The sequence below is a fragment of the Paramormyrops kingsleyae genome, chromosome 24 (assembly GCF_048594095.1).
Source record: "Paramormyrops kingsleyae isolate MSU_618 chromosome 24, PKINGS_0.4, whole genome shotgun sequence".
Taxonomy (NCBI): domain Eukaryota; kingdom Metazoa; phylum Chordata; class Actinopteri; order Osteoglossiformes; family Mormyridae; genus Paramormyrops; species Paramormyrops kingsleyae.
The window spans coordinates 25,040,907-25,050,828 of NC_132820.1; the positions used below are offsets into that span (position 1 = coordinate 25,040,907).

At 36.6% G+C, this 9,922-nt stretch overlaps 1 long non-coding RNA gene across 2 annotated transcripts; it reads left to right on the top strand.

The window, feature by feature from the left end:
* The first annotated feature begins 261 nt into the window (after positions 1-261).
* On the top strand, positions 262-7,090 carry LOC140582175 (uncharacterized). Of its 2 annotated transcripts, XR_011985097.1 has the most exons (12): positions 262-891; positions 1,107-1,135; positions 1,397-1,548; positions 1,833-1,976; positions 2,773-2,919; positions 3,000-3,160; positions 3,294-3,430; positions 3,567-3,660; positions 4,120-4,450; positions 4,564-4,735; positions 4,871-4,998; positions 5,101-7,090. It is a non-coding gene; the product is annotated as an uncharacterized lncRNA (long non-coding RNA). The 2 variants fall into 2 exon arrangements; XR_011985096.1 differs by having other exon boundaries at positions 263-1,135.
* Positions 7,091-9,922: the final 2,832 nt, after the last annotated feature.

Here is a 9,922-nt window from a genome sequence, read left to right on the forward strand (position 1 = left end):
TTGAAATCCTGTCTTTATGTTGACAACATTGTTTCAACATAAATATGATGTTGAGATTTCAATGCCTGCTGTGAGCAAGCAGGAACAGCATTGGCACTATGCTGATCTTGCGTCAAAATATAACAATATAATATATTTTTTAAAAAAGTTGAAAAAATCATTCTGGTAGCACTCTGCAAACATTTATTAATATTTTGGAGGTATATTTTTTTTAAATGCTGTAATCTCTCGGTTTGGACTGACCGCCGAACCGCCTTCGCGCATGCGCACTTCCTGCATTCTCCAACGGTCTCCCGCTTGAGCGCTGCTCTGGTTTTGCAAACACTTGGAAGCTGTCGAAGAGGTGGATCCTAGGCACAGGCAATCCAAAAGGTAAGCATAGGCAATCATGAAGTTGACCAACATCTAAAGTAAAAGTTATTAATGTTCATTCATTGATTTGTTATTTGTGAGGCCAATGATCTTGTGATTGATCTTGAAGAATAGAGAGCTGTGGTCTTATAGCATCTTGCTGTTGAGTCAGAGAAAAGACTCTTGCAGAAGTATAGGGTATCTCTCCGGAGTAGTCTATATTTTAATGGCGTGGGGATATGTTTGATTGCCAGTCCTTCCCTTGGATGATTAACATATGTAGAAAGGTGTCAGGAAAGTTGTGATACTCTTTTTTTGTGCAGCTCCTGGTACCACCTCCTCCGCAGTAGACCAGTGGTGCTGGATGTATATTTGCATAGCATGACACAGTACTGTTGTTGATTTAATAGATTTTTTTTTTTTAAATCCACCGCGATTGTGATGAATAAGGCAAGAACAAAAACCCCAGAAATGGCTCCTGCGTGCCAGCCAGGGACCAGGAGGGATGCACAGCAAATTCGGTGGTGTTAAAATTTCAGTGTAAGGCCTTATGGTGTTGAAGTGTTAAAATAAAAGTGTACATTTACTGTAATAAACACCAGCTTGTGTGAAATGATGCCCCCAAGTGGTGTAATATTTTGGTGTTGCGCTTCCAAACACCTGTCCAGTGTTAATTGTACATACGGGAACTTTTGAGCAATTGAGGCAATGCAGTCCGCATTTGACTGTGAAAATAATGGCGTCTCTTTCGGTAGAGTCCTGCGATCGAAAGCAAAACACAAAGGTAAGATTAAGAATATTCACTTTTAACATGTTGTTTTAATACAACTATACATACATTTAATTGATACGCAGAGTTCATTTTAATATGTTTTATTTCCATGAGACGCAACGTAAACTAGCTTTAGTGAGTCACTGGCAGGCTATATAGGCCTATCTTGTAACATTAGTTTTAGTGAAATCGGACATTTCGAAACATTAGAACTGCATTATTTATTGTAACTATACGGCTTTATTTTTTGATCGGATTAATTCAATTTTATAGGAATTTTGGGCGCGAACATCTACACTGATTCGGTGCTTATTTTACATACGGGACATTTCCGTCGTCATGTTGGTCGTTTGAAAGAAAGGAGAACCGAGCTTGAAGCACACAGTTATGGTCTTTTCTCTGTTCAATACAAGATAAAAACACAGGTAAGGCTTACAATTCTGATTATGTTTGTTTTAAATGACGGCCAATCTATTTTTATAATTTGAGTAAGTTATATGTGGTTAGTGTGTAAAAGTAAAGTTGTTCAAAAGTTATTATAGAGGATACCTATTTCTGAAGCAGGGTGCCTGAATGTTAAAGCTGTTTAAAACATTCTGCATTTTAGTAAGTTATTTTGTACGTTTTGTAACTGTTAATTGTTAGTGAAAACTGAATTTCATATATGGCCGTAGGCTGTTTTTTAATCGAATAATTTCAATTTGCATAGAAACTTTGGCGCGAACATCTACACTGGTTCGGTGCTTACTTTACATACGGGGCATTGCAGTCGTCATGTTGTTGGTCGTTTGAAACAGCGCGCTTGAAGGACAGTTATGGTCTTTTCGCAAATCAATGCAAGATAAAGCCACAGGTAAGACTTACACTCCTGATTGTTTGTTTTGATAAATAAAATGATTTATAGTGTTTCATATTGAATATATGTGAACTGTTGATTTTTACTAATTTAAATTTTAAAAGACAATCAATTTTACGTTTTAAAATGGGTACAAAACGAACCATAAATTTTGTGTACCGTTACACCCCTAAGCATTAGTTAATTTCTGATACAAAGACCGTGTTCCACACCTTTTTTTAATTTATATGCCTATTTTAATGTAGGAATGCTTTTTTAAACATGTTTTTTTAAGCAAAACATCAACATTATGCTGTTAAAAGTGCAGTACCAACATCACAAAAAGTACATAAAGCTTACTGGATCGTCTTATGATTCTGTAATCAAGGATGGTAAGTGCTCCTCAATGGTGATATCTGGCTAATAATTGTAATATGGTTTATATGCATTCCATTGTTAATAACAAGTCTTTCCCCCACTTTGATGCTCAAGCATATTTTCTTTTGTAAATATAAAATGAAAGAACAATTATAATGTAAAAGCAGAAACATTGATTTTTTTATTCTATATTAATTATTTCTTTTTCACCTCTTATACGTGGATAGGTTAGGTTACTAAAAAGGTAACTTCCCCAGATCAGATTCAGGGATTTTTTGTCAATTGCTGTAAATTGTCAACTTCAAAATCAAAATCAGTGAATTTGAGGGAAATGGTTAAGAATGCATGATTTTTGCATGATGGATGAGATCTTTTATTTAAATCTTTTTTCCTGTTCACCTATTTCTGTTCCGTAATTTCCATTTTGTCTTTCCAGTCAAGCAGAAGTTTGACATCTCCACAGATCATAAGGTTTTTTTAGCTGACGAGACTGGAACAGAAGTAGATGAAGATGTTTTTGCTGACATTATTGAGCAGAAGCCTGACACTCTTTGGATGGTAATTGATGCTGTGGCTGTAACAGGTATGAAAAGATGTAATTATATGTATATGTGTGTAAATGTGTATATATGCTTTTGTTCTAAATTTCTATTTGATTTTAAGACTCTCCTGCACACACAAGCTATCCATCTTCAAATGAGACAGATGCACCATCACTTCATTCAGTTGCATCATCGTCAGACACACAGCCATCAGACAGTGATGGTCCTTTCTTCCCACCTAAAAGAACTCGTTCTGATGACCATTTGCAAGAAGCTAAGGAGGTAATATGTGCTTTTGCTATATATGTGCCACTTGCTGATGAACTTGTTGCAGGCTCGTCGCAATCCTACTAAAATGTGAATGTTGTTTTGTTAGATGATTTTACAATTTTTTTTTTTTTTGTTTGTTTTTAAGCTTGTGAAAAGTGTTTTAGAAAAATAGCCTGCGGGGGAGAAGATATTGCAGGAATACAAAACAACTGGGAAAATCACAGATTCCACAAGACGGATTCTTGTGAACGCATTAGTTGGAGACATGATCGATAAATATGGGTAGGGTAAAGAATGTTGTTCCCTTTACTCTGTTTAAATAATTTGATTATACAGTGTGTGAATAACCATTCTAACTACTCAGTTAAGCACACTTAATGACTAAATAGAACAATGTAGCTTTTTTTTGTTTACTTAGGAGTATTCCACCTAAGGAGATCAGAGTTAAATATGCAGTTGGGATTGTGACTCTGTTTCCCTCTCTCAAAGATCCCTTTTCCAGAAAAGGCTACGTGAGTTCTCTAATTTACTTTTTAGTAGGGATGCATGTTGTTATTATTAGCATGCCATATAATAGGGATGTGCAAAGCAGCCGGTATTTGTATCTGTATTTGTATTTGTTGAGGGGGGAAAACTATTTGTATTTGTATTTGTATTTGAGTAAAATTCAAAATAGGCATAAAAATTCAGTTTTTTGCATTAGACTTCTAATTTACATTATAGTGTATGTATTCTTTAATTATATCCATTATAATAATTATGGATATGCAATATTGGTTGATGTTTGTTTGAAATAAGTATTCGTAAAAAACACGTTATTTGTGCCTTTCCGAATACCGTATTCGGGTTCGGCTCCACCCCTACCATATTATTATCACTACTTTTAGGTCTGTTTATATATTTCATTTATCAACGTAAAACTGTCTTTCATGTAAGTGCTGTAATTTTTACATTTATTGTTTACATTGTAGGAACACTTCTATGATGCAGAAGGTAACTCAGGATATATAGCCTGGAGACTGAAGACAGTTCAACGTAACAACCGCTGCAGCAGAACCACTTCTGATGATAAATGTGAGAGGAGGGGTCCTCGAACCGAAAGAGTCTTCCCCAACAGAAAAGCAGCTAGAAGGAGATCGCTGTCAAGAAGCCATTTCATTTTTGAAACATTGCTCAGATCCAGAACAAGTTACTGCAAAAATGAAATCTACCTTCCAGTATCGCCAGAAAATGATCCAAGATCCTGAAAAATCATCATCTGTTCTTTCCTTATTTCCAAGGTTTCTTGACACAAAAGGACTTGTAAGTGTTGCACACAATAGGTTGTTGTTGTTCAAAATTGAATGGACTATTTAGCTGCAACACTCTGTAATGTAACTAATTATTTTCTTGCTTTTAACTGTATACAACTTTAGGTGCTTCAAGACTTTGAGTTACTGTTTGGAGTGGAGACTGCATCTAAACTTCTGGAGAAGTGGGACTGTACTCTGAAGCAAAAAGTAATTCAAGAAGCCAAAAACCTCACTCAGTCACCACTTTTGAGTTGTCTGATTCAGTCTGCAGAAAACTGCAACACCTGTCAAGAAGGTACAGACAGTTCATTATGTATGCTAATCAAGAGTAATGATAATCATTTTATGTGTATATAAAATAACTTATGTATATTGGTATATATGCTTATATAGATTTGTTATGGTTTGCTTTTTTCTTTTTTGAATTTAGACTGGGACTGTGATATGTCTTCCCTGTTACTGCTGGTCTATCTCCTGCCACCACCTTCTAGCGGAAATAAGAAGTTTGTCAAGATCAGTGTTCGTGAAGCTTTGGATCGCGTAGTAAGATTTCATAAGGTATGCTTACTCTTAATTTTATGTAGAACTGCATGTCATGCCTAGAATGTTTAACATCTAGATGTACATTAATTTAAATGTGACTCTTTTTTCTGTTTTCAGTCCTGTTGCAGTTTTGAAGAAGTCCTTGGATCAACACAGACAACACAGCCCTACATCTTGGCAGTTGGCACTTCGAAGAGTAGCATCCATGACTACTACATTGCTGTGGATAAGTGGCTCATCCCCTGCATGGCTAAGTCCTCTCTCTCAGCCTTTGACGAACTTTTCAAAGTTCATTATGTGTTTGGCATTTCATATGATGCCGCTTTGCACAATATATTTACCTTTCTTCAGACCACGATTTACAACATTGATGTAGGCATTACCCGTGAAAGCCCACGAGTCAGAGATCTTCGAGCCAAGTTTCTTAATTAAGCGTTGTTACACAGTCATCTTTAAAACATGTTCAGGTGCTTTATTTGCAAGTTGATTTCTGATACAGTAACAGAGTTAATTCGCCATCTCAAGCTTACTCATGCTATTTTTCCTGGCAGAAAGTCACAGTTGGTATGCGATCAGGATGGGTGTTGTCAAAGATTTGTTACATTCTCCGGCTTCAGAAAACACATCCAAAGTAGACACAAGAGTAAAAGCTCTGACATGCATTCATTAGAACCTCCCTCTAGACCCTCTTTAATGCAGCCCTCCCGCACAGTTTCAGAAAAACCAAGCACAAGTGGCCATGAGAGAACATTGCGAACCCAAGAAATGTGTGCATCTCTAATTGCAAAACTGCAGAGTAGTGGAGTACCCACCAATGTTGTTACATCAGTGGCTGAAAATATGGAGGAACTTGTGTATGAATTGCACTCAAACATTAAAGAGGATGTTGTTAACTTGATTGAAACTGATGAACATAGGAAAGCTATTGAAGAATATTTTGACTGTCTTGAGAATCCCTTCTCTAAGTTCACAACAGAAACAAAATGGAAAAAGTATTTCTTTGAGACTTAGGGTGTTGTAGAACCAATTGAAATACCTTTAGGACAGAGATATGACACTAGGCGAAATACAACTACAGGTACATATGATCAAGTGCCAGTCACTGATAAATTCGTATATGTTCCTGTATTGCAGACGTTAAGTTTCATGTTCCGAAATGAAGAAATCCATAAACATTTTGTACAGCCAAGTGAGGAGAGGGAAATTTTAAGAGAGTTTTGTGATGGTAGCTATTTTAAAGAGCATTCCCTTTTTTCCAAAGAAAAGAAGTCTCTTCAAATACAACTTTTTTATGATGACTTTGAAACCTCAAATCCTCTGGGATCCAAACATGGCATTCATAAGGTTGGGAGTATGTATTTTGTTTTGAGAAACATGTCTCCTAAGGTCAACTCTGCCCTAATGAATATTCATCTCTTGGCACTTTTTCACACACAAGATCTCAAGTGGTATGGCTTTAATGCAATTCTGGAGCCTATTGTGTGTGATATTAAAATTCTTGAGAGTTCTGGAATTAAGTTGCCACTCTCTGAAGAACCAATACGTGGAACAATAGCTCAAGTAACTGGTTATAATTTAGGAGTGCACACACTCTTTGGGTTTGTACAGTCATTTAGCGCAAACTATTTTTGCAGGTTTTGTCTAATTGATAAGCTTTCTTCTCAGACCATTTTCTTTGACGATCATCCGGACATCACACTGCGTGACAGAGTTTTACATGCTGAGCACTGTCAAAGCCTCCTTACTGATGATGGTTTACAGTCATCATTTGGTGTCAAAAGAACATGTTTACTTAACGAGTTGGAGTATTTTAACACTAGAAAGACTGACTGGGTCAATTGACCCAAATCAAACAAAATCACTGCTATTTCTCATTGAAGTTCTTGCTACAAAAATCTGAAAAAAGTTAGCTTCAGTTAGCTTTCGTTTGACAGCTCATGCATATTTTGGCCAAGCATTTGCCGCAAACAGGACGCTTGCACGTGTCACAGGTAGTGACAGTTTTGTTGCGTTTACAAGCGACCGTGACTTGACAGCTGACTCTTCTCTCAAGTTGCCCTGTCGGTGATGGTGTTATGACTATTATGTTATTGTTATTATGACTTGGTTATCTAATTAATTTGCATGACATTACGTCAATTGACCCAGTCAGTCTTTCTAGGTATATACTGCTGTAAAATACTAATTTCACCAGCAACTTCATTTGTGTTACCATGTTCTGTTCAAGAATGATAAAAAAATAAAAGTCAGATTTTTTCAGATTTTTGTAGCAAGAACTTCAATGAGAAATAGCAGTGATTTTGTTTGATTTGGGTCAATTGACCCAGTCAGTCTTTCTAGTGTTAATATTTCTGAAAACTATGCCATGGATATCATGCACGATTTACTAGAGGGAGTAGCACAGTTAGAGATGAAATTGCTTTTTGATTATCTGTCGGAGAGCAATGTTGTATCCTTACAGTCTGCGAGCAACAGAATTTACTCATTTAACTATGGTTATGTTGAATGTAAAAACCGACCTACCATGGTTAAGTTTGAACAAGCTGGGACTGGGTTGGGTCTCAATGCCATCCAGACATTTTGCCTCATTAGAAATCTGCCACTGATTTTTGGAGATCTGGTTGAAGTAGGAAATAAGCACTGGAGATTACTGCTGCTTCTACTGCAGATAATAAATATTGTGTTTTCTCCAGTCATCTCGAATGGAATGACTGTTTATCTGAAACATTTGATCTGTGAACACCACACGCTGTTCAAAGAACTCTATCCAAGGAATCTTATTCCCAAGCATCACTTCATGATCCATTATCCCCGATGCATCAGGAAGATAGGCCCGCTTGTTCATGTTTGGGGGATGCGTTACGAAGCAAAGCATCGCTTTTTTAAAAAAAGTGTAAAGAATTTCAAAAACATTACGAAGTCATTAGCACTTAAACATCAAATGGCTATCGCATACCACTGGGAATCTCAGCCTTTCAAGAGTATAGAGTGTGGACCTGTAACAAGCGTTCAGCTTTCTAACTTGCTGGATTGTGAACTGATTGCAGAAAAACTGCAACTTGACATTGACTGTTTTGTTAATACTCTTTCTTGGATTTCTTGTTTTGGGACAAAATACCGCTCAGGACTTCTTGTTTGTTCAGAATTGAAAGATGATATTCCTGTCTTCAGTAAAATTACAGACTTAATTGAATTCAATGGTCAGCATTTTTTGTTGACTTCTGATTTTGAAACCGTATGTTTTGTTGAACATCTTCACTCATTTCAAGTCCATGAGGGGCTTTGCAGGAAAGTTTCCCTTTTAAATGTTGAAACCTGTCAGGGTCGGCCTCCCGCTGTGGTCCTTCTGTGCCCCTTCCCCGTTTGACCAGCAGGTGGTGCTGGTCATCCCGTCCATACGTCAGTCCTTGTTTCTCCCCTCTCACTTGTCTGGTCTCGTGGCTCAATGTATTAAGCATGTGCTGTCTGTTTACCCTTCTGTCCTGAGTACCCTTCTGTCCTATGTTTGAATCCCACCTCCTGTTTTTGTATTTTGCTCCCTAGTGTTTCATTTGAGTTTCTTGTGTCTGATTTTGTATTTGGTTATTGGTTTTGTTCCTGGTGCCCCTGCTTGTGTCTTTACCTGTTCTGTAATTCCCCAGTGTTAGTTTGTTTCCTTGGTTAGTTCTTAGTTTCCCTGTTTTCAGTGTCTTTGAGTTAATTGGTTTCACCTGTGTCCTGTTTCCCTAGTCTTTGTTAATCAGCCTCACCTGCCCCGTGTTAGTCCCGTTACCCATTAGTATTTTAGTTCCTGCCTGTGTTCAGTTCCCGAGTGGTTCATTGTCTATGTCTATGATTGTCGTTGGTTGATGGTTTTGATATTTTCAGTGTTCTGCGTGTATTCGGTTTTTGTTATTTAGTCTTGTTTTGTCCCCTTTCTGTTTTTGACCCCTTGTGGTCTTTTTGGTTTAGTTGTGTTTATAGTGTTTTCAGTTTTGTTTAATAAACCCCGTTTTTGTGTTCCTGGAGCCGCCAGTGGGTCGTCCGCCCTTTTTTTGTGCCTGCACCATGCCTCGCTCCCGTGCCCGAACCGCCCAGAATCATGACAAAACCTTGCATTTCTTTAAGCCTTTTGACCTTCAAACAACGTATGGATTTCAGCAAAATGACCTTTATATTGTTCCGTTACATGTTTTACTATAAAGCACTTTTTAGAGCTTTTTCCAGAGTGCTTTTGTGCTCAGGTCTTTGAGTTCAATACATGTTTAAGTGTGTATGTTGTTTTTCAGTAATATGAAATTGCACAAATGACTGAAATTCATAGTCATACAAATATAAATGATTTGTTCTTTTAAAACTGCAACTTGACATTGACTGTTTTGTTAATACTTTCTTGGATTTCTTGTTTTGGGACAGAATACCGCTCAGGACTTCTTGTTTGTTCAGAATTGAAAGATGATATTCCTGTTACTATAAAGCAACAGGAATACTATACTATACTACACTATACTTTTGTGCTCATTGAATCTGTCTGTTCCTTTGTAGTTATACTTTTAACATTTTAATACAATACACATTTAAGTGTGTATGATATTGTTCAGTAATATGAAATTGCACAAGTGGTTAAAATTCATACAGTCATACAAATTTAAATTTATTATTTTAATGCTGTTACACTGTTTTTATGCACGCTGTACTAATTGTGTTTGTAAACAAAACATGAGTTTGTGGCCGGTTGAATTTGAGAAAATAAATCAAATTGGTTTGAAGGGTTTGTGTGATTTAGTTTTTGTATATATATATATATATATATATATATATATATATATATATAAAATAAATGCAAAATGGTGAACATTTGGAAATTTACAAATGTTTTTAATTCCATAGTACTAAAAGCACAGTTAATCTTTGTACATTTTTAGAATAAACCTGTGTGGTAAGCGCTTTACCCTGTCAG